Source organism: Anser brachyrhynchus, assembly GCF_964034855.1.
Source record: "Anser brachyrhynchus genome assembly, chromosome: 13".
Classification (NCBI taxonomy): domain Eukaryota; kingdom Metazoa; phylum Chordata; class Aves; order Anseriformes; family Anatidae; genus Anser; species Anser brachyrhynchus.
Window position 1 is genome coordinate 1,142,773 of NC_137708.1, and position 23,846 is coordinate 1,166,618.

General features: G+C 54.1%; 2 long non-coding RNA genes across 4 annotated transcripts in view; one reads left to right on the forward strand and one right to left on the reverse strand.

Annotated features, from left to right (window-relative positions):
* Positions 1-9,143, forward strand: part of LOC308176904 — a 35,504-nt gene extending 26,361 nt beyond the window's left edge. The window contains exons 3-4 of the long non-coding RNA XR_013938724.1: positions 4,169-4,686; positions 4,973-9,143. This is a non-coding gene — a long non-coding RNA (uncharacterized lncRNA). The remainder of the gene's footprint in view (positions 1-4,168; positions 4,687-4,972) is intronic.
* Positions 9,144-16,667: 7,524 nt separating this feature from the next.
* Positions 16,668-23,550, reverse strand: LOC308176903. Of its 3 annotated transcripts, XR_013938723.1 has the most exons (4): positions 23,434-23,545; positions 22,108-22,271; positions 20,826-20,986; positions 16,668-20,612 (listed from the first exon to the last, which is right to left on the reverse strand). It is a non-coding gene; the product is annotated as an uncharacterized lncRNA (long non-coding RNA). The 3 variants fall into 3 exon arrangements; XR_013938721.1 differs by lacking the exon at positions 22,108-22,271 and having other exon boundaries at positions 23,434-23,550; XR_013938722.1 differs by lacking the exon at positions 22,108-22,271 and having other exon boundaries at positions 20,826-21,005; positions 23,434-23,549.
* Positions 23,551-23,846: the final 296 nt, after the last annotated feature.

Consider the following 23,846-nt stretch of genomic DNA (forward strand, 5'->3'; position numbering starts at 1 on the left):
TATGCTGGTGCTCAGCCCGCGTTCCCCTCCGTCAGGTTGCATCACCTTCATCCTGAGCTGCCCTGGTGTGGGTCCGTTCTGAACAATGTTTCTTCCTCTTCGGTGTTTGCACCCTTCGGATATTCCTAGAGAGATATTACATCCCCTGTTAGTCTTTTCTGAGCCTACCTTTAAGTATTTACCGCTTTTAATCTTTCCCCATCAGCCGGTCCCTCCTGCCGCTTCATCATCTATGCCATTCTCCAAATTCCCTCCAATTTGTCTACGTCTTTCTTGTTTATGATTCCATGATCTCATTTAGCATTTGATTTCTGCCAAAAATAAAATTGAGCTTGATTGTTTTCACTGATGACTGAAGGAGACATGAATTGTTGCTTGGAAAACAGTCCTTGAGACAGCAATATATGAAAGAGAAGAAATAAAGGCAGCTCCATCAGGCAGACAAACACACAGATAATATCACGTAGGCCAGCTTTGGCTAGATTGAATCTCAGAAGTGCGGCTGGTACGTGATGACAGTAATAGCCACCACTATTAGAGTGTTTAGCTTTTAAACAGAAATGTGAGTTATAACTCAGGCCCCAGCATAAATCACAGGGCCATGAAAATCTTACAAATGCATGCCCGCGCAATAAGCCGATGTGAAATTCCATGTCCTTGGTGAAAGCAGCACAATTGCAACTTCCTCTGTACAGGGAAATGTGTGTGCTCAAGTCAGATCCAGCAATTTGGCTCCAGGCACGTCACCGAGACCTTTGGCTTGGAGCGTTATAATCTTTTTGGGAAAGGAACGTTTGAATTGCCGCGCGGTCGGGGAAGAAAGTGGCAAGGGCAGAGCCAGACTGCGGAGCTGTCTTAACCCGACGCCGAGCACCCAGCGCGGCCGCCCCAGGACGACCCCTCTGAGGATGGCACCACACCATCGGTGTGCAGCAGAGGGCTGCCCACGACGCTCGCCCCGCAGTCCCTGGGTCCGAGGTCTGAAAGTGCCCACACATGGGGCAGGAGCTGGGGGCTGCTTTCCCCTGGGAAGAATCCCCCTTCCAGTGAGACCCCGCGAGGAGTACGCTGCGTCTCAGGGGGATTTCCATTTAAATGCTCTTTGGCAAAATGCCCTTAGAAAGCTGCTGACGCCTCGTGGAAAGCTTTGACAAACATGCTAATTAATTAGAAACAATGCAGCATCTCTATCGGATCGCGGAGCCCCCATGTTTCCCTCCCTCGCCTTCCGGCACCACCAGAGACATTTGCATGACAAGAGGGCAGCTTTGTTCCTGGGGCTCTGGTCCCTTCCTGCTGCTTATTCCTCCACCTGAAGCCGGTGTGGGACACCCCGGGCATCCCCACAGCAGAGGAGCAGTGATGGAGGAGCCCTCCTGACAGCCCCCGGGGGCAGTGAGTACGTGACACCCCCAGGACCGGGGCCAATTAGGGACGGGGCAGTTCATTAGCATTGGTACTGTGCGCTGCATGAGCTGCAGTAGTGCTGCAATGCTCCCATCGAGTCCAGGTGTCCCATATGCTGGGCAGGTGTAAAATTACTGTAAAACACGGTCCTTGCTTCTGCAAACTCAGTTTTACATCAGGCTCCCCCAAAAGACGGAGTGGTTCAGAAAGGGGAGGTACCCGGTTATTTGTCATTGCTGCTGGGGGCTCCCAGCCACCTCCCCCGGCTGCTGCAGCCCCCCAGCTGTATGGACATGTCCCAGCCTGACCGTGAGCACCATAAAACCCCGTGGCACCTCCTGGGGCTTTGTTGTGATTTGGGTCGTTTTGCTGCTGAGAAGCGCAGGACCGGGAAGGGACACGGTGGGATCTCGTCACTTCCCGCAGGTACGGGCGACCTTTTGGATGGTCACGAAATATCCCTGAGCTTCCCCAGCAGGCAGTAAAAGATGCTGAGGGAGCCAAAGAGCAGCTTTCTGCTCCTCAGATGGTCGTGCAAGGAAGGACTAATGATCTCTGCTGGAGAGTGGGAGCAGGGAGGGGACCCTGCTATTAAACACAGCAGAAATCGCACTAGAGCAAACCGTCACTCAGGGTGGCTCTGCCCGGCGATCCCTCTGCTCCCTGCGTGCCCGTGGAAGAGCCTTCATCCCGCAGCTTCTGCTGCCACTCGGCTCTCTGCTTGAAACCTAAATAATTCATCGGGGCGGGGATCTATGGAGAAATGGTGGGTTTGTGCAGGGGCTGCTGGAAATGTTCCCGTTGCTCAGGGGTACAGCGACAAAGTGATGAAAGAGGAACGTGATAAAGGGAAAAAGCATCGCGGCTGAGCCACACTGCTGGGATTTGGAGTGTTCCCACCCGGCGAGGGGAAAGCAAGCAAACAAACACAGTAACTACAAGTTGACAACAAAGCAGAGGGGTAGCAGCAGCCACAGTCCCAAGCTGGTATCAATCAACCAGGCCTAGCAGGAACATCCCTGCTGCAGGTGCAGCGACGTGCGTGTCTGCCCGTAGGGTGCAGGGATGTGCCCGAGACACTTGGTCCTGGGTCAGGAGAGGCTTTAAGAGGAGACAACCCATAGACGCTCACTTCCCCAAACCTCAATTCCTCCTTTTTCCTAGACAGGCAAGACCAACGTGGCTCTTTGCATTGCTTTGCATCTGAACAAGGGATTAAATGTCCACAGTGACTCAATGCACACTGGAACACTTCCAGAAAGTCAGCAAATTTGCACTCCCTCTCCCTTTAAATGCTTTGGCTTCCTGCAGGAAAATGAAATCCATTAACAAGTTCCACCCCTGCTCCGAATTCAAGGCTAGAACTGTCAATGCTTAGGAACGAGCTAAATGGAGGGATTTCCATAACAATCAACAGCTACAGCATTAATCTATAGTCATATTAACCTGGGATGACAAGGACACGTCTGTCTGTTCTCTCTAATGTAATCTGCCATTATACTCGGACTCCATTGAAGTCTGCTTTGTAGCATGCATTTGGCTGTGATCAGCTAATCTCTCTGGCTTTAAGCACAGCTTAGAAAAGGGAGCGAGGGAGACAGACAGAACAAAGTGATTAATATGCATGCGTGTGTGCTTAGCATGTGGCTGCCGCTAATGTATGTGCGAGCATGTGCACTCGCAGCGGCCGCTCGGGGCGGTGTGCCCGTGCCGTGCTGCTCGGGGCGTTGTGCACGGCTGCGAGGCGTCAAAGTGCACCTCAGGCAGACGGGGATGGACGGGGCAGACACGGATGGAAGGGGGCAGACACGGGCCCTGCATTTTGGCGGCCGGGGCTCCGGGGACACACGGCTGGGCGTGAGCATGACGTGCGTGACGCATGCCGGCGGGTTCGAGGCTCGTGAGCGCGGTTTGTGGTGGTTTCAGGCAGCCTCTGGCTCCCCGAGCCGCCTGGGAGGCACGCTGCCTGCTGGCCCCAGGGGCTTGCGGGCAGGGCATGCTCCTGGGCCTGGTCTGTGCTGGTGGCCAGCAGCAGCTCGGGGGGATGGAGAGGTGGCCGCCCCTTGGGCACTTCACAATGCCACCTGCAGGGATGGACAGCCCTGACTGTCCCTTCGCTTTCTCTCAGCTTTCTTTGTTAATCTTCCTGAAGAAGCACCTTCTCCGAGCGTGCAGGATGCCCTGAGCCTGCTTCTGGATTAAGAGGTGATTACAGAGCGGCAGTGGCTCACACCAAGACACCCCACACCAAATGGGCTTATGGGGTCAATTACATTCCCAGCGCTGCTTCCAGACAGCTCAGACGATGCCGTGATATCAGCTCCTAGCTTCTGCGAGGAGCCCATTGCCAGGCGGGAATTAGAGCCTCCGCTGCTGCTGTGGGGCAGGCACCGATCTGCTTGCTTTGCCACTGGTTTTTAATGGTTGGAGAAGCTCGTTGAGAAGGGCAAACCAGCTGGGGGGAAGGACTCAGGGGAGATAAGCATTGGAAAAGGTGCTCCTCCGCTCCCAGCACAGAAAAAGTAACCGGGAGGTCCTCGTGCCCAGCTCCATGCCTTCAGAACTCATCTTCCTCCACCTCTGCCCCTGCTCAAGCATTTCCCATCGGGGCCGGGCTTTCTCTGTTTCTGTTCCGTCACTTTGGACGAGGGGGTGGAAATCGGAAACTCTGATTCACTGGGATCTTTACACAGAAACTTTACACGCTGGAACAATTAATTATCCATTAAAACCTTTGTCTGTGTGTATCTTATTGTTCCAGGCTCTTATTGAAGCCACTCAGCGAAACCGTCGGTCTGCCAGCATTCGAGTGTGGTTAATCAACTAACAAGCTTATAAATACAATGGATGCAGCAACGCTTTGCTCTCCGAGGGCTCTGTTGCCGAAGGGTCTCAAGCCACTTCAGGACATGTCGGATTAGCTCTGGCTCTCACCACGGCTGCGGGAGCCGAGGCGCGATGTTCGGGGCACACGGCACAGACGCTTCCTGCCCAGCCCTGAAATCCCTACCTGGGGCTCGGGATCCGTGTCTCAGACTCCAGTCCCACCTCTTGCTGCCCTAGGAGGAGCGGTCGTCTTGCAACACCTGCCCAAACACGGGGCACGTTCCCGGCTCCAGCAGCTGGCAGAGGCCGACTGGTTGTACTGGTCCCACTGGGCAGAGCGGGGCTGCGGCCTGCCCCGACACGGAGCCTGCTTTGGGGCTGCACAGTGGCGCGAGGCTGAGTCAACGGGGCAAGGCTCTGCGGAGGAACCTGGAAAGTTTCCCCTTGTCTGAGGTTAGGGTGACCCCTGTGCCTTGGAAAGCGGTTCTGAGGCTGCGGGGTGGGCAAAGTCTGGGAAAGCGGTGCTCAGAGGGAAGCAGGTGGAAGCTGAGATCGTTAAGGAGACGTTTAATGATAGAAAATGTCTCTCCGTTGTATTTAGGCTGTAATTACAGAGGCCGTAAAGGTATTTATTTCCTGGCGATTAATGGCAGGCCAAGGAGAAAAGTCTCTCATCAACGCTGTTCTAAGTTTCAATTATTTTTTTCAATTATGTTTATGTTTTCTTTGCCACTTTCAGGAACTGCCCGCGGGCGCTCGGCCTGCCCAGCACCCGCTGCTCCTTGCACCAGGACGGGGAAGGTCAGGAGACAAAGCCGCACAAGTCGGAGAGCTTAGGATGAGCCAGGAGGATCAGAGCAGCCAGAGAATGAAACGTTTAATTGCAAAGGTGGGTGACGGGGCCTTTATGCAACCATCAGTCAAACTTGGAGCTTTCAGTGCAGTTCCTAATGGGCCTGGCTGTGCCGATGGCCTTAGGGCCTTGCTGTGCCTGCCTGCCACCGCCCTGCCGTGGTGTGGAGGTGGCTCTGTGTGCTCTGGGGTGGGAAGAGGCTGCGGGAGGAAGGGATCTGCTCCCATGCCCAGCACAGCAATGGCCAGGAGTTCTGTGGGGGCTCAGGGCTGCCCAGGGGAGTTTGAGCAGTGACAAACGGGAGAGAAAGACCCAGAGAGCAACCTCAGGCTTCCAAACCCACAACTTTTTCCTAGCGTTTTTGCTACAAACTTCCCAGCCTGTGCAGCACTCAGAGAGCAGCAGAGATAAGAGCATCTATCAGCTTGAAGAGGCTCAAACAGATAAGCATCTCGCCTTGAACTAGCAGATAAACGTACGTGCTGGGAAGAGCACATCACTAGCACATGGGAGCAGGCACAGCCCTGAGCCTGGGTGCGCTGATGTCTCTTTGGAGAGGTGTGCAGGGGCTGTCCCGCACAGAAGAACGGTGTAAGCTATCTTCCCAAACCCTGACCAAAATGGGGGAAGCACAACAAGGGCAGAGGTAAAAGAATCAGCATCCCCTGCACCTTCCCAGTTACTCACCTTGGGCAGGATTGGTGCTGCAGCCTGGTGCCAAGCGAACGACCTGCCCCGCGTGCGATGCCCACCGGGAGCATCCTCAGCCTCTGCGCCAGGCACGGGGCCGGGGTGGCCAAAAGGAGCTGCTGGAGGCTCTGACAGCCCCGTGTGATGCTGCTATAGTGTGCTGCTGCTGCCCTGCAAGTCACAGTGCTCCCGGGGCTCCCTGAGCCACCAGGATGGCTGCGGGCATCCCTTTTAGTCCCGCACAAAGCGGGGGCAGAGTCCCAGGCACCTCCAACAAGCTCCACGCCGACTCACTCTGCTCAGGTCTGTGCAGTCATATGGGGCTCCGTAAAGGGGAGAGCAACACCTGCTGATCTGCAGCATCAGGGCAAGCTGGGCAGGAGGAGGAAGCACCGAGATATACGAAATGCTCACTAGTAGCTTCAGCCAGAGCCCAAGTCTTGCTGTCCTTGGGGAGAGCAGCCCCAGCCCTGGCACGGCCCCGGCACGACCGCCTCCACCGGCCCCACAGTGGCTGGCAGGGATTTCTGCGCTGGAGGCAGGTTTGCAGGTCTTGCTAGCCGTATAAATGAGCAAATAAAATGAACATTAACAACTTGTGCGCAGTTATCGCAGTTTCCTGTCCTAGATAATTGCCCCATTTTAAGCGCGGCAGCGTGGCAATTGTTATTTGCAATGTTTATACAGCAGAGAAGGTGAGTGGCACTGCGCAGTCAAAAATTATTGCCGGGACATAAAAATGTCTTCAGCTACTAAAGCAGTGACATTTCACTTCATGTTTGCCGTTGTGCCCCAGCCTGAGGAACAGCTCCGGAGGCTCTGGCCCCAGGGCCGGTGGCTGTGGCCCCCCGGGGCGGGTGCACAGAGACATGAGGGGCTGCCTGGCGGAGCCTGGAACAGATTTGCTGACTCTGGGAGCATTTTGTGTCCGTGTTTCAGCTCTGTTCCTTAATGAGGGAAGAAGCACTTCTCCCTGAACTGCCCTCCCCCCATTTCCAAGCCAGGTGTAGACATGATTTATTGCATTGTTTAGTCATTATTCTCAGTTACCCAATTATGTTTTTTAAAGTTAAAAATGCAAGAACTTTGTTGTGGCTGCATCTGGGGATTCTGCAGCATCTGGAAGATGGTAAGAAGAAAAAAAAACACAGAGGAAACCAAGAACAACAACACCAGCAGCTTCTTGTGCGCTACCTTTCAGCGTATCTCGCTGCTGGCTCGCAGTCAGGAGATGATGGTGCTCCTCGCCTCGACCCCACGGGTCTCCCCACGCGGCTGCCAGAAGCCGGGCTGACAGCAGCAGCAGCGAGCCTGCGAGAACCTGGTGCATTTGGTACTGCTTAACAGAAAGCTCCTGTTATTGTGTGAAGGCAGAATAATCGCCGGGGAGCTTTCAGGACAAGACAGATAGCACCGAGAACCTCTGCTGACTCCAACACTTCCCATCGTTAACTTTCCTAGCTGTGCCACGCTTGGTCACAGCCACCGAGTTTTACCTGCGAGGACAGCTTCCTGAGGGGTGGCTGAAGCCAGCAGAGCCGCCAGCTCCCATCGTGTCCCTCGATTTGTGGAACACAGCACTGAAGTAGCTGGGTCCCAGAGGAGGAGGATGCCGGAAACTCGGTCCGTGAGCAGGCAGCTCCTGGGGTGCTCAGACACCCGTGTCCTCAGGACAGCACCTTCCCCGGGTTAACCTGCCCCGGTTGGAATTGGGTCTCTCAGCTGTCCCAGGGCTGGAGCTGGAAGGGATTAGCAGTCTCCCTGCCACGTAGCGTGGGCAGAAGTGTGCGCTCTTCGTTGCCGTGCTGCCTGGTTGCTCTGCAAGCCAGTTCCTTTGTGCACTTGGGTGACCGGGCTCCGTCACAGAGCCTGCCATGCTGCAGTAAGTGTATGGACTGAGGTCTTCTTCTCAGGCCCTGGCTGCCCAGCGAAAGCTCTCACCGATATCGGTGGCTGCAGGATCACACCTGGAGGCCTGGAAAATATTTCTGAAAATTTCTAAATCCCAAAGCCTGTGCAACATCTGATCCCAGCCCTACAAAACCACCTCCTCTTCTGCCTGCCTCTGCCCAGGCTGCAATCTAGGGGCTCTCACTGGCATGTGAGTTCTGATCCCCAGAGTGTGGGGGTGTCTGGAGGACCACTCACTGCTAAAGGTTTTGTTTTCTCCAATGGTAAAACACTGGGAGCTCTGGGCGGTGGGATTGCAGAGCAGATGAAGACAGATCCCTGAAATCTGTCCAGCTGGGAGCAGGACTCTGGTTGCTCCTGACTAGCAGTGGGAAGGCTGTTAGCACTCAGCTCAGATCAACATTTCATATTTAAGACTGATCAGAAGGAGGAACGGATGAAACTCTCCCAGGTGTGTGTCTGGCTCCCAGGCTGACAGCACCAAAGGTGCCAAAAGTGCCGGGTCCGCACCGTGACCCTGGCAGCGGTGGCTGGAGCAGCCGAAAGCTGCCCCGAGGTGCCCACACCACACCTCTGCCACCTGCTGCTGCCTGCGGGCTGCTCACACAGCCTGGCAGGCCAGGGGGTCTCCGTGGCCCGCTTCTAACAGCAGCCGAATTAATTAAAGGCGATGTGAAGACAGGCTGGGGGGAGGGAGAGGGGGAGAATAATGGCCCTGATTTGCTAATGTGGGTATTTTTGCCTCCAGTCTTCGCATGTGAAGCGCTTTGCATTCTCGCTGCTCAGGCGTTCCTCGGGTGCGTGATTATTTTTGGCTGTTTGCTGATGCACCAATTCCTTCCTGCCGCTTTCCAGGTCAGGTCCCAGCGCACACGGGAGCTCCCAGCCCCTTCCCTGTGCTTTCATCTCCCCGTCCCCATCCCCAGCAGCCCCCCGCAGCAGGGCAGGCATGGCTGGGGCTGTGCGGGGCGCGGAGCCCCCTTGTTGGCAGCACTGCCCGGCCTCGTGCTGCTTCGTGCGGCTGCAGCCAGGTGAAACGTGGGCTGGGGTTTGCTGGTGTGAGCACCCAGCTTAACGGGGTGCTGCATTTACCCGTGTGGGATGCGACAGCAATGGGGCTGTGTTCAGGTCCCGTGCCCGCCCCCAGCTCTCAGTGTGCTCTGCTTCCCTCGGCGTCGCCCTGGTGAGCTGGAAATGTCACCCCTGCCGCTGGAAACACGTGTGCCTGCAGAGCCGAATGGAGCACCTAATTAGGATGGAAAAAAGATGTTTTTTTTCCTGCCTAACCACATCATGCCCCTCGAAGTAGGCAATTGATCAGCTCTGTCGATACGTTCAAAGACCAGCGACTTGGTTCACAGCCTCTTTACAATTGTAAATGGGCTAAACCTAAATAAAAGGACCCTAAATCATCTAAATTAAAGCTCTGAGGACAGTGCAGTGCCGCAGTCTCATAGCAAATAGCCATAATCTCACTGCTTTTTTCGCAGCCCTGCTGCTGAATTTAGGCAGGGACCTACTTCTGCCTTAGCTCAGGGCACGAGTAGGTTTGGGGGAGCTGCAGAAATGTCCTGTAACGTTGCACGCTGCGGCTGGGTTCATGGAAAGTCCAGGTCAGTGGTGGCCGGAGTGACAAGTGTGTGTGAAGCAGGGCGTGTTTGGTCCTCCAAGCTCCCCAGGCCCAGGGCCAGCCCCAGGACACGTGGGCACGGTCTGCCTTCCCCCTCCAGCCTGGTGATGCAACCCTGTTTGCCGTGGCAAGATGTTTCCCCTGCCTGCCTGTCTCCCTGCAAAGCATTTCCCAAGCTCCAGTGAGTGCGAGAGAGCTTTATTTAATTATTTATTTTTCTTTATTTACTTTTTATTTATTTCTCATGGCAAATTTGGCCTGCTTTTGTCCACGGAAGGGTGACCACCCTCGCTGTAACCACGCAGTGGCTGGTGCACGTCTGCTCGCTCCCCACGCGGCTCCACCAGGTGGGCAGGGGGGCAGAGGTGCGGTGAGCCCTGCCCGGGTCCCCCGCAGGCACAGCACCAGGACGGTCTGGCCCTGCCCTGGGAACCACGGCCAGCAAGCCCCTGCCTGGGTTTTCGCTTCTGGCAGTGAGGTGAGAAATAATTTTAAGGACCTGCAGCTCGTGTCAGATCTATCCCTCCCTTAAATGTATTTGAAATCCAGGAGAATCTATTTCCCTCCTCTTCCCCCCTCTGAGGGAGGATCCGTACCCACCTCTGCACGTTCACGCTGATTTTGTGAATGGCAGCAGAAACGCTGACCCCAGACCAAAATATTCCCATCTATGCACAGCTTCCCCAGGGAACTGATGCAACCGTTTCTTACTCATTCCACAATTACCTTATTACTCCAGCACGAGCTGGAAAGTCTGTCCTTCCAGGAACGTTGGCCAATCCCATCCGCAGGGAAAGTCCTGAGGGGATTCTCAGTGTCAGGCATTTTCTCTGAATTTGGTAATTCTCTGCTAAATGGGGTTTCTTTCAGGTGCCATTTATGCAAGAACAAAAACATTCATTATGCTGATCACTCAGATGAGAGATAAAATATTACCTAGGAAACCCGGATTTCGCAGTGACATATCATTTGTTCGAGCTCGGTGTTTCAGCGGAGCAGCGGCGCACAAGCAGCACGCGGGGGGACGGCAGCACCTCTGCACCCAAATCCTTCTGCCCTTCCCAAGTAAGAGACACTTCCACACTGGGTGCCAGATCACAAAGCAAACAATTGGAAATGCCTCCAGCTTTGGCTGATTTTTGCTTTATTTGTCAGGCCAGCCCCTGTGGCTGGGTGGAGGGCGGCTCAGGGGACGGGGCTCTGTCGCTGCCCGAGAACATCCGAGGACACAGCGGGAGAGGAGAGGGGTTGCTCAAGGGGCTTGGGGCGGGGTGGTGGGACCAAATCCAGCACAAGTAAATCAGGGCTGGGTGTCAGGGAAAACGAATCCTTCCAGTGATCCTTGCTGAGCTGAAATTGTTTCTGACCCGAGCTGGATGCAGACCGTGCACAGGCTGCAAAAGGGGGCGGTTTTGCAGGAGCACCTGGTTAGAGCGGGGAGATGCCGTGCCTGTGCTGCCTGCTGCTCCCCCCAGGCACGGGGTGGTGGAGCCCAGCAGCCCCCAGATGGGCCATGATCCTAACATCTTCCAGGCTTTGCTGGTTGGGGTTTGGGGCTCTGGACACCGCAGCTAAGATCCAGCAAGGGAAACTGCAGATCACTGGCTGGCTTCGTGCTAACTCCACGGATCTGCCAGAGGGGGCACGAGATGGCTTTGACTGGGATGAATGGGCAGATGGACACGGAAGGGGACTTTCCTTTCTTTTGCTGCTCTGAACTGACTTTTGAAGCCCTTTGCCCTGCTCAGATGATTGCAACAGAGCAGCCCGTGGGATGGCCAAGCTTTCCCGTATCAGCCTTGGCCGAGCACAGGGAGACTTCTCCAGCTTTCCCTGGGCCTGCCCCCCGCCCCTCGTTTTTCGAGGAAAAAGAGGTGGGTGAAAGGAGAAATGATTAAAAGTACTAATAAAAAAAGACAGCCAAATGAGGTGGGGGGAACATACAAGCCAGTCACTTGTTAGGAGAAGTCCTGAATAAATGGGACGCCGTCCAGCACACTCCAACCAGAACCGTGACCTAATTTCCCGTCCCAGCGACGTGCCGGCCCCCCCTGCCTGCCCAGCACAGGCACACGGCTGTGGGGTGCCCCACGAGCAGGGGTGGTGAGGGACGGGGGGAGCACAGCCCCGTGCCGCAGGGCAGCACAGCGTCACAGCAGAAATAGAAGCTGGAGCTGTGCCGAGGGCCTGCAAGGAGAACAGGGGGGAAGAAGCGGCCGGGAGCTGCAGGTGAACGGTTTCTGCTGTTGGGGTGCAGAGGGGGAACAAGAAGGCGGTGATCTCCCCCTCCCTCAGGCGGCTCCTTCTCAGCTTCTGAATCCTGGGGCTGAGGGACCTGTCCCGGCCCCGCCACCGACCGGCCAGAGTGGCTCTGGCAAAGGGCTCTGCGCGGAGACGGCCTGCCGAGGAGCTGTGATTTATTTTTCTTAAGAACAAAAAGTGCAAATAATAATTGTATTGCATTGTGCAAATAGCAGAACAAACAAAATCCTCGGCTTGATAGGAGTACGGCTTGTTGTAACCGGGAAAAAAAAATGATCAAAAACATGTCACACAGGAAAAAGGGTTTCCATTCACAAAGAAATCATTATGGTTAATTTAATTCATTGTAGCATTTAATATAGAAAAGCTTTTCTACAGAGACTGGGAAAAAAGCCAACATTTATATATAAATGGGTTTTATTTTAAAAGCTAATGCAGTGGGCAGGATGCTTCAGGGTTATTTTCTCTCCCTCTTTCTTTCAGTGCATATGCAAAGCTGGTATTGTATCCAAAAAACAAGGAATTTGCTGCTATCTAAAGTTTACAAATTGCTTTTTTTCAAAAGCACAATTTCATATTCCTTAGAAATGTAAATGACGGGGTTTTTATCTCCTCGCTTTCCTTTCTTTCTGTTTTTTTTTTTTTTTTTTTTTTAAGTTACTTATATTAGTATCCAAGGCACTGATTTGCAGAATGGGCTTTAAATATCCTCCCACTGTAATCAGCACAGACATCGGCTGCCGTTCATGTGCACGCGTGACAGCCCCGGCTCTTAAAACGAGAAGCATTTTCCGAAATGGCTGGGACGCAGTTAACCTGAGCGCGCTCCTGCCGCGCCGGAGAAGGGCATTCGCCATCAGAGAGTTATAACAAGAATCAGCTGTATTTGTGCAGGGGACAGATGGTTAGTGAACAACCGGTCTGAACAAATACCTTCAGCCATAAAATTACAGGGGAAGGAAACATATGGTATTACCCACTTGTGCCTTACTGTGGGCCGGACGGGCAGCTGCCTCCAGCCCTGTGCTCAGGCATGTGCCGCGGCTCCCGCGTGAGCCCTGCCTTCGGTCCGCACGCAGAAAACAGGGGCAGTGCTGGGAGCCGGGCTCGGGTTTGGCTCCATCCATCCATCGCATGCCAGCGGAGCTCCTCCGCTGCCCTGCGCCGTCCCCGGGACACAGCCCCGGTGGCTGCGGAGCTGCAGGCCCAGCGTGGTTTAATGCCGTCTGATTCCCTCCTCCTGGCTCATCCCCGGGTGCAGACCTGTCCTCCCTGGGCTGTGCTAGCACCCCCGTTACAAGGCTTTTTCCAGTGTCTAACCTGACTTTCCCTTGCTGTCACCCAAGTCCATTATTTACAGGTCCCTGACGGATAGGACAATCTACTCCCTCTCTTCTTCAGACTCATTTTATGTATTTAAAGACCGTTGTCTCAGACCTCCCCAGACTAAACAGACCCAAATCCTTCAGCACCAATTGTGCGTGACTCCTGCTGCTTCCTCCTTGACATTTTCTGCATCCTCCTCACCCCAGCAGCAACTGGCACAGGTGGACACAGCCTTACATGTCCTGCATCCGCTGCCAGGCCAGGATCCCGTTTGGACCTCTATTTGCCTCCCCTTCCTCTAATATATTGTCTTAGGGAAAGTCAAACTGCCCACAAATATCAACAAATGCAGCCACTTCCCATCTGTGAAGCAGGGAGAATTATCCCGCTGAGGAAGGAGCTCAGCAGAAAACCAAGCAGGAGCAAGGTGAAACAACTTGACCAAGGTCACCCAGAAGTGGGGAGTGCCAGCCAGCGCGCTCCTAAAAAACCGCGCTTTAATATATACCTCTAATCATCCCTGTGCAGGAATAGCTATTTCCTTTGTAAAATGCCAACTGCTATTAAATCTCTCCCTGGACTTCTTAGCCCTGAAATTGCATACGTTACCCTCTGCTGGTGCTTGGGGCTTTGTTCTGGTTGTATCAGCTGGCAAGACAATTCTCCTCATTTGGCAGCATTTGCATAAAACCAGCGCTGATTGCTGATGAGCCTGGTCTCCGCTGCGACTCCGACTCGAGCACCTGTTCTTCAGGCCCGGGCTTGTTTCTGCTGCAATCAAAGGGAGCTTGGCCATTAACTTCAAAGCAGGCAGGATAGGGCCCTCTATCAAAGCAAACAAAATGCAAACTTTGGAAAGCATGCTGGAACCACTACATTTTTTACCCAGATCCCTGATTTATTACCCCCAAAGTCTGCAATTGCTCAGGACCAGAGTTCCTGTTCAGACCCATACTTCTCTATGCCAGTAGCTTTGGCTTTTTCAGGAAGAAAGCTTTCTCACTGGATTATGCAAATACTCCGTGCATTGTCATTCTCTGTTTGCATTAAGTTCACCTACCCTCTGGTTTGATTAATATACCCTCTCCCCCTGTGCTTGCTCTAATATGTTTGTTTTAGGGATGGGCAAATGAGCTGGGAATAAGAAAAATGAAATTGAACCTTCACCCAAAACTTGAAGTGGGTGGTTTGGAAAAAAAAAAAAAAAAAAAAAAAAAGCACAACAGAATGAATAAGTCTTTGAACCACACAAACAGTTCCCTTGTTGGTGCAGGAGAGACAGTCTGGGCCCCAAAATGATGAAATACCGTGTCCGTCGCTGTTTCCAGAAGCACTCCAGCGGGCTCACCACAGCTCCTGAGCCCACAGCAGACGGGGCTCCGGGACCATGGAGCTGGGGCTCCGGGACCACGGCCCCTGGCAAATGCAGCCCGGCCCCGGGGGGAGGCCGCAGGAGGCTGCTGCATGTCCTGGGGGTGCTCAGTGCCCAGCGCCGCTGGATGTGCGTGCCCCAGCGCCTGGCCGCTCGCCAGATCGCCGGTCACATCTCCCGCTTGAAATCGCTCTGTGATTTGTTTGGAAGAACCTGTCAGAGGCTGGCAGGTTTCCCACAGCTGATGAAAGGAGCTAAGGATGTCTGAGAGCCTCACAAGGTGATACAGCCATTAAGGCATCATGACAGACTCAGCACAGAGGCACTAAAAACACAGCGAGATTGGCAGCTCCAGTGTCTGAAACTAAACAAGGACTGCAAAATAAACCGAAGGGTGTGCGACGGGGTGTGTGAGCATGCACGTGTGTGTGCGTGTGCACGCTCGGGAAGTCAGCATCCTTCTCTTCTCACTTCCCTTGACAGCTCTAGACTTAAAGTAAGATGTAAGCAAACAGAGAGGGTGCAAGCTGTCGTTGGGAGCCCCGCTCATGAATTATAAAGGGCCATTCACGGGTGCGCTTTTCTTCTCTTTAAAATGCGTTTTGCACCGCTGAAAGGCAGGCTGGCAGCGGGGCGGGTGGGAGCCCTGCTTACCCTCGGCACAGGTTGGGCACACGCAGGGGGCTGTGGATGCCCTCCTGCAGCGGTGCCCGGCTCAGCTCCACTGGACGCAAGGTGCTGGGGACACGGGGCACAGGGAGCAGCCTGCCCGGCCCTGCAGCAGGCAGCAAAGAGACAGCAGAAGGCCTGGGGAAATATGGTGCTGCTCAGCACCAGCATCCCCAACGAGGCTGCTATGGCAGTGGCTTGGCAATGAAGTTGTTCTTACTTGTTTAAGGAGGTAAATCAGTTCATTTGCTTCGCATTCCGGCTTGCCAGCCCTGAGAGAGCGCACTTGGTATTTCAGCTTTTATCTGTATTTTCACAGCCTAAATGCTTCCTAGGGGTGGAAAGAGAGAAGTGGAGCTATCTGGCCATCTTTCATCTCCCGGGGAGCGACACGTCTCAGAAAAACTCCAGGGATGCCGAGCACCGATATCACCTTTCTGTGCCCACACCGGGGCTGCGGCAGCCAGCTGTGCGCAGAGCCGTGGGGCTCCACGCTGGGCTGGGGGGCCAGGCAGGACCTCCTGCCGCCCTGTCCCACGGGAATGGGCACACAGGGCATTGAGAGCTTGGGCAGGCCCAGCCCTGCAGTGCCCTTGGTCCTCGGAGCACCTCGTGCGGCGCAGTCCTTGCCGAGGTGACACCCCGCGGCGGTGCGCTGCCGGCGGGCTGTGAATGCACCCGGCCCCCCGCCCGCCTGAGGGGGCTCCCTTTTAATCTCACTGAGTGCTCCCTCACTGGTGAGTTAGATGAAAAGTGAAGTGAAACCCGACTGACGTCCTCAGCCTCATTTATCTTTCATGCTCACACCGCGCTCGCTTTCACGCTTGCTCCCTTCCACTTTTAACCCTCATGCACCCGCACGCGGCCCCGGTCCTCCGCTCCCCTGCGCTGCCAGAAGTGCTGCCAGGCTGGGGATTCACCCGCGGGCTTAGAGCTCCTGAAGAGCTGCTGGGGGAAGAAATCCTGCCTCCACCGAACAAACCAACCTGCTACTCTCACCAGGCTTTTGCTGCTCAACTAAGATATAAAAGCAGATCCTACTTGTTGGGGTTGGGGTTGGAATAAAGCGTGATCCTCGCCTTGTGCGGGGTACTGCTGGTAGCACTGGGTCCTGGGTTCAGAGCATCTCACATGAGAGCAGCACCACGCGCCCAGGCCCCTGTTCTGACCAAATGGTTTGAGACGTTTGCTGAGCCTCCTGCCGAGCAGTTGCTTTGTGTAGGTGAAGCCAGCCAGGAAATTCAGGGCAAACCCATGAGAGTGATGCAGAGGAGATGAGCTCCCAGGCAGGACAGGGAAGGAAGGGGTCCCCATCCCCATCCCCATCCCCATCCCCATCCCCATCCCCATCCCCATCCCCATCCCCATCCCCATCCCCATCCTTCTCCCACCACCCCAGCTGGCCCCACTACCTCCAGCCCATCCTGGGGCTGCCAACAACTGGGGAATCGCAGGGCTGAAGTACCACTCTGTGCAAAGAGGAAGCATTATCTAAACTTGCCTGCCCCCCGCCCCCAGCCATAATTAATAAACTCAAAGGAAATTAAACCACAAGTAGAAAAAAATCCAAACAGCAACCCAACCCAACCCAACCCAACCCAAAGTGCTTCACGTGAGGCTTGGGGGGAGCAGGCACCGGGAGCCTGGAGAGACCATCAGAGGTAATTGCAGTCACAGGGCGAGAGGCTAAAACAGCATGAAATGAATCAGTTTAACAGATATTAAATTTGCAAGCCCCGGGCGACAGGACTCCATTCAGTTTATTTGCATTAATCAGGTCAGGGGAGTAACCTTGGTTTTTTCTTGCAGGAGATATCATCAGCCTTTATTTGTTTCTCATGTGAAAGTATCACAACGGATAAACACAGCCTGGGCGAGGGCTCTGAAGTCCGAGCCACCGGGCAGCCCAGCCCAGCTCCTGCCTGAGCAGCCCCGGCTCGCAGGGAGGACGGCCACAGAGGGCTTCCTGGCGCCAGCTCCAGACCTGGCCCTGGACTTGGCCACGCTCCTGCTCTTCCCAGATCCTCTAATTCATGCTTTCCCCTGGCAGAAAGTTTTCCAGGGGCAGGCAGGGGGCTTGGACCTGCCCCCCCGACACAAATGTTCGTCTAGAAGTGCACAAGTCTGTGTTATGCGTAAGTGTGCACGTGTGCGTGTGCTGCCTGGGCACGCAGGGGAATTATATTTGATAGCATCTGAGACCTTTCAGTCTTTCTCAGGAATATGCGAGGGGTAAATTTAGCTCCGTGTGTGTGTAGGTGTGTCAGAGACAGCAGCATGCCGTGGGTGAGCCTCCGTGCCTGCACCCCCAGCTTCACACGCTGATACGAAGGTGACATCTGCCCTGAGGGGTGTATTTGAAGAAGTAAGAATATCATTCTCTGAGTGATACGGGTTTGAGAGTCATAAAGAGGAACTGAGGGGCCTGGCATGCAGATCCTCCAGCGAGGATCACACTGCTTGTCAGGCTGACGTGCTGCTAGCCACTGCTGCTCCCTCCTCAATGTCAAAAAACAAATAGTTGTCTCTCTCCAAGAAAAAGGAAAAAAAATCATCAAAAAATCCAAAATATTCATTCTTAGAGACGCAACAAAGAAGGCTCCAAGCACTGAAGCTAGTTTGCCATTGCTGTGTGCTGTAAGATCAGGCGCTGCCTCCTCCAGTTTGACCATGAGCTTCCCTGGTTGCAGTGACATGGATCCGTCTGGCGACCTGAACTTTCCTGTAATGCCTGGCGGTGTTTCACAACACAGCACGCAGCTGTGCTCCTGGTCACGGACTGCCACTGCTACCCTGCAAAGGCACATGCGAGCACCCAGCCCAAGGTACCTGAGCATGCAGAGCCCTGTGCTCGCTGACTTGCCGGTGACACGGCGTGGTGCATCCGGAGGTCCTCAGCAGTGCCCAGGGCGCAGACTCGGCACTTGGGTGAGAAATGCCTTCGGGGAGCTGAGCAAGGTGCCCGCGGACACAGATGATGGACGAGTAGGGTTTGGAGTTGAACGGAAAACCTCCTGCAAGAGCTCGTGTCCTTCAGGGCATGGGAAGAACCCTCCTGACCTTACGAGCTGTGTACGAAAATCCCCGTCTGGTCAACCACAAGACGTTTTCCACACGCCTCCGACAGGGCAGGAGGGGGAAGCCACGGGAAGGATTGCAGGGGTGCCAGCAGCGCCCACAGGACCCGGCCGGAGCGGGGCTGGCCAGGCAGTGCGGCCGGTCCCAGGGGCAGGATGGAGCCCCTGCAGTAAATGCCCAGGGGATCGGTGATTCAGCCTGGGGACTGTCTCAGAAAGGAATTTGCATGAAGCTCTTGCAGATGGATCACTCCTGCAAAGTCTTATTTAAATCCAAACAAGCAAAACAGCCCTCCCTACTCAGGGCTGGCAGCGCTTATTTATCACCTACGAAATGCATACATTTGGGACGTATGTGTATGCATGTCTCTGCGTGGGGGCGGGGGGAGGAAAAGCATCTTCTGAAAGAGAAGCTGGTCTCTGCAGAACGGGAGCACTTGGCATGGGCCACACAAGTGGACAAAGCCTGTAGCTTTGGTGGTGCCACTTCCAGAACCAGCACTTAAAGTGGTTCATAAAATGGGGAGATGACATGGCTAGTGTATATATGGGGAAACTGAAATGCACAAACGAGAAAGCTGTCCTCAAAACATACCATGAGTCATGCTAAATGGAAGCAGAAAAAAACAGTTTTGACTCCTAGTCCCCTTCCCTAGGCACTGAACTCCACTTTTAGTGTGGGTTCCCATGAAAAGAGGGCTTAGGCAATCACGCTGTCTGCCTTGATATCATCTATGGCCTCCCACCCTGTTCCTTTCCCCAGCAATTTGGGAAGCTATTGGCCAATCCCAAAAAAATGATGACAGAACTCAGGACTGCAGGAAATCAGTCTTTGTCAGCTCCAGTGGACTTAAATATTTCCTGTCAGTGTCGGGTGTGCCATTTCAAACGGGGGAAGCCAAAACTTCACCTTGGTAGCAGGGCTGGTGCGTACCAGTGTCACAGACATTGTGATCTTTTCTTTCTTTCTTTCTTCTTTCTTCTTTCTTTCTTTCTTTCTTTCTTTCTTTCTTTCTTTCTTTCTTTCTTTCTTTCTTTCTTTCTTTCTTTCTTTCTTTCTTTCTTTCTTTCTTTCTTTCTTTCTTTCTTTCTTTCTTTCTTTCTTTCTTAACATAAATTACAGAAACTGCCTTTATGCAGTTATCAAGGTCTCCGATGCTCTGTAGAGCTGACATGTTTGACTCAGTGGGCTTCACATTGTGAGGAGAACCTGATCTCATCGACATCTTCCAGAGGAGAGCACAGCCCATGAGAAGGTGAAGGCAAACAGAGTCTGTGCCATCCTCCCTCCTGCCGCTCAGCCCTCTGACCGTGCAGGAGCCTTTCCCAACGTGACGTCTTGCTTCTCGACGCCCTTCCCCAGCTGCCGCAGGGCTGCAGCCTCCCCTTGCCTCGACCTCTCCTCCCCGCAGCTCGGGGAGCATCCTGACCCTGGGAGCCTTGGTCCGGCGCTCAGCCGACGCCAGGCCGCCTGCCCCCCGCTGCCGCGGCAGCTGCTCCTCAGCCGTGCCTCTGGAGTGCCACGGAGGGCGTTTTAGTTTCCTGCCCACGCTCCTCACACCAGCACGCTCCTAGCAATGAGCAGGGAGAAAGAGGACGAGCGCGGCCACCCCGGGACTAAATATCAAAGAAAAAAAGTGGTTTGAATCTGTTCCATAGCAGTGAAGTTGAGAAAGCGGTCAGACAAGCAAGCTCAGACCGAGATGCTGACTTCTCCAGGTCTGAGGGTTGCTCTAAGTCAGAGCCAGGGCTGCGTGCGGGCAGCGAGCTCCGTGCTGCCCAGCACAGCCCCGCGGGCAGCGCGGGCCACGCGGCGCCTCCTGCTCCCAGCACAGGCGACCTGGCAAATTCCTGCAGCTGCTGCGGCTCGGGCAGGGCTGCGCTCCCCTTCCCAGCCACTAAATAAATAACGCAGAGGGGCCTGCCGGGTAGGGGCTGGCTGCTCCGCTCCGACCGGCAGCCTGCTGCCTGCTGCCGAGACGAAAGCCATCTTCCAGCCGGTGATTTAACATTCCAAGGGAGCAGATTAATGCCTGCAAACTTCTCAGTGGAAGCATTCAAACGCTAATTGGTAGTTGCAAGTAATTAAAGTAATTTACTCAGATTATAAAGAAATTTCTTAACAGTGATTAAGCAACTCTGGGACGTGTGTAGTTGTTTGTAATCACTCCCCCAGGGGGATTAAAGCTCTTGGCTGCATGTAATATGTCTTGTAACACCCTATGGGTCCTGTTGGCTCATGATAGCAACGAACAGCTTGTTGGAAGAGATATAAATCAGGTCTGCACGCACACAAAGTACATCGCGCGGGGAACAGCTCTCTCTTTCATGGCCCGGGCCGGGGGAGCACCAGCCGGCGGGGAGGCAGACATCCCATCAGCTGCGGTTTGCTCCGCAGACGGGGCCCGTGTCATCCAGTCATCAGCACCAGCACGGGGAGAGGCAGAACCGAGGGCAGGGCGGCGGGCAGAAAGGGCTGCTGGCACGGAGACAGGCTCGCAGGAGAGCTGTGGTCACTTCTGCTCGCTGGTTTCCATCGGCCGACCCATAAAACAGGAATAAATCCACTAAAGCTGTTGGTTAAGTGCTCTGAAAGCAGCAGAGGAAACGTGCCAGATAGCTGTTAAGTTGATATCTAGCAGATTGTGCTTAGCCAGGACTAATCAGTAGATTATCATTCGGTTCATTTTGTGTCCCTGCTATCCTGGCCAAGCCCTTCCCGACTTTGCTCAGCCTTGGTTTGGGCCCACAAAGCCCATTCCTGCTCTGAGGCACCGAGAGCAGGGAGGCTGCTTTACTCACCTGGGACAGCAGGACTTTTGCTGCCCACATCCCGGTTCCTGGTAGCACGTTACGCAGTGACGGCTTTCCCTTCCAGCCCAGAAATGTGCATGCAGGATTAGCCAGGCTCAGCAGGGTGACTTCATGGAGAAATATCCCGGGTCTGAAGTGCTTCCCGCTGGCTGGAAGACACATGTTACACTAGGAGAGAATATCTGGAGTTATATATCACACATCCCACCACCCTGCCCTAGTGTCTCCAGGGTGCTAGGCGGCCACTGTGGCACCTGGCCGTCAGCTGGAGGTGTCCCTGAAGGAGCAGAGGGCTCCCAGCACACCGTGATCCAGGTCTGTGACCCCCAGGAATCAGTTAATTCCAAGGAAAGCCTTCTGAATTACAACCCTATGCCCTCACGAGCCAATGGCTGGATTCTAACTCTTCTTCAGTCTATTTTTAGAGGGGTTTGTGTGTGTGTGTCTATGCTGGGAATAGAGAATGGCGGGTATTGCATGAAATCTGACTGCAGAAGGATGCAGGTTTATCTGTGCAAACAAATGTGGAGTGAACTGGGAGCACAAGTCCTGCAGTTACTTTGGCACTTCACTTGGGTGTTTGCTTTCTGCAAATTTTGGCCAAACAAAACCAATTGTTCTTTTTTTTTTTTTTTTTTTTTTTTTTCTCTCTGAAGGCAACACAGAAAGGACAGAGCAAATTCACGTTTTGTTTGTTTGCTGTTTGAAATGCATGCCTGGGAGGAAGGCATTGTTCTGCCAGCTCTGTGAAGGACAGAAATACACCACAACCTTCAGCAGCGCCGAGGGGCGAACCCTCAGTGTTAGCATTCAGGGGCTGCATCGTGGACGCCGTTACATTGTGCGGCATGGGACATGCTTTCCAGACTCAAATATAAATAGTTTTTTTTTTTTTTCTGTGTTCTGTTTACTGTGCGTCGAAATCAGATTTTCCCTAATGGTCCTTTATAAATAGTTTCCACCCACCCTCTGCTTGAAAGCTTCTCTGACTCACATTGGAAATTAGGTTCTTCCCCTCCTCGCTATTGAGAACAATTATAGCTCTTTGTTCAATGGGAATTAAGAAGCATGAGGGCTGAATCCATCCACAGGAAAATTGTCACTCTCTTTTGTTTTCTGCCTGCAATAATTATCCTGCCAACCGCTCGCTCTGACATCCTTAAACCCTCCGTGCCTCCACCGAGCATCCGCTGCGCCCCAGCTCCAGCCCGCCGGCGCGCTTTGTGCTGATTCACTTTATTGGCTCCCTCGTTAGCCACATCCTCGTTACCTTGCCTTGGCGTTTCCCACCGAGCTGCGCCTTCCGTCAGGAGGGAGGCAGCCCCGCAAAGTCTGGGCCGGCGGGGGCAGGAGGGGGACAGGAGGAGCAGCTGGTCCTCTGGCACAGCCCCAGGGGTTTGATTATTTCTCAGAAAAGATTTCACCCTGTTGCTGCTGAAAGAGGACAAGGCGCAGAGAAACCACAACTTCAAAACATCCCTCCCGGGCCCAAAAGGGGGCTGCTGTCCCTGCGGGAATGCCTGGAAGCTCTGGGGGAGGGGGTCCCACCCTGGCTGGCTCTTATCCGCACTCAGCCGGATTTTATTTTTGGTGCATTCCCTGGAAATCCAGCGGTCTCTGGGCTTGGAGGGGGGTGGCTCGGAGCTGCCACCTCCGCTGCCACCGGCGGTGTCAGGCCAGTGACCGTGGGCACCTCCAGGAGATCCCTCCTCAGGGCCAAGGGCACGATGCTGTGGGGTGACAGAGAGAAAACTGGGACACAAGAAGCGATGAAGAAGGCCAGGAGAGCTGCCTGGTGAATAAACACTTTTCTCTTTCTGCAAGTCTGCTCCAGTGTGAAAACCCCTGTTTAAAGAACACGACTAAATCCTACCCGATTTTTTTTAAAGGATCCAGAATGACTAACCATTGACCCCTCCAGCCACACACTCATTTTTCATTAAACTGTTCCTTGGATCTTATAAGCAGAGAGAGAGAGAACAAGCAGGCGAGTGAGCGAAAACAACCAACAGTGCCCTGGGGCTATAATAACCGAGGTAGGAACATTTTAAATTATACCTTGGGTCAAAATGATTTTAGATTGATCAGAAACCGAAATTACCCCTGAGTTCCAGTTGATTGTCTGTGTCTTGAGTTCATCTGGAGGCTGCATTTCTCCAGCAGCCCCCATTATCATTATTATGAGGAGTGTGTATACATTGACCCTGTTATTTTAAGCAGCAGAGGAGAAAAGAAACAGCCTTTGAACCTTAAAAACCCACCAGTTGAAGGCAGCACACCGGCTGGAGAAGTGTGCATTTGTCATTTCTGCCCTCCAGCCAGGAGCAGGTCCCCGCAGACCCACCGGGAGGTGCCGAGCCCCCCGGCAGGCTCGGGAGCCCCCTGCCCCTGCCCCTGCCCCTGCCCCTGCCTGCGCTGCCCTTACCCGCGGGCTGCGCGCAGAAATGCTCAGCAGAGGTGGCAGGCACGGCACGGCGCCCGAGGTTGGAGAGCAGCAATGCACGAAACAAGGACAGTATTGGTTTTTCATTACCAGGACAGTGCTAACAAGACAAGACTATTTAGTTGTGAGCTGGAAAACAGAGGAGGCCATTACCTGCTGAAGCTTTCGGTGGTTCTGCTGCGTGTCCCCTGCGGGTCCTCGCGCCTCGGGGTAGCCTGCGACACCCCAGCCAGGGCTGCAGCCCTGGCACACCAAGGCACACACTTCCCCCAGGGGTTTAAGCATTGGAGTGTGTGTGTATGTGCATATATTTGTTACATTTCATAACCTATTGTGAAATACTGCAACTCACTAAGTGCTGCCACAACTTTCCATAAATATCTATTTTTTTTACTCGTGCTTAGCCCTGCTGCAGGGGCCCTCCTGCTCCCATGCACATGCTCTGTCTCTCGGTGGGGGCTGCACCCGCTGCCCCGAGCTCACAGACATGCAGCAGCTCAGGCTGAGCGCGCGAGAGGGCTGGCAGGAGGGTGCTACGGGGTCCTGTATGAAAACCGCTTATTTTT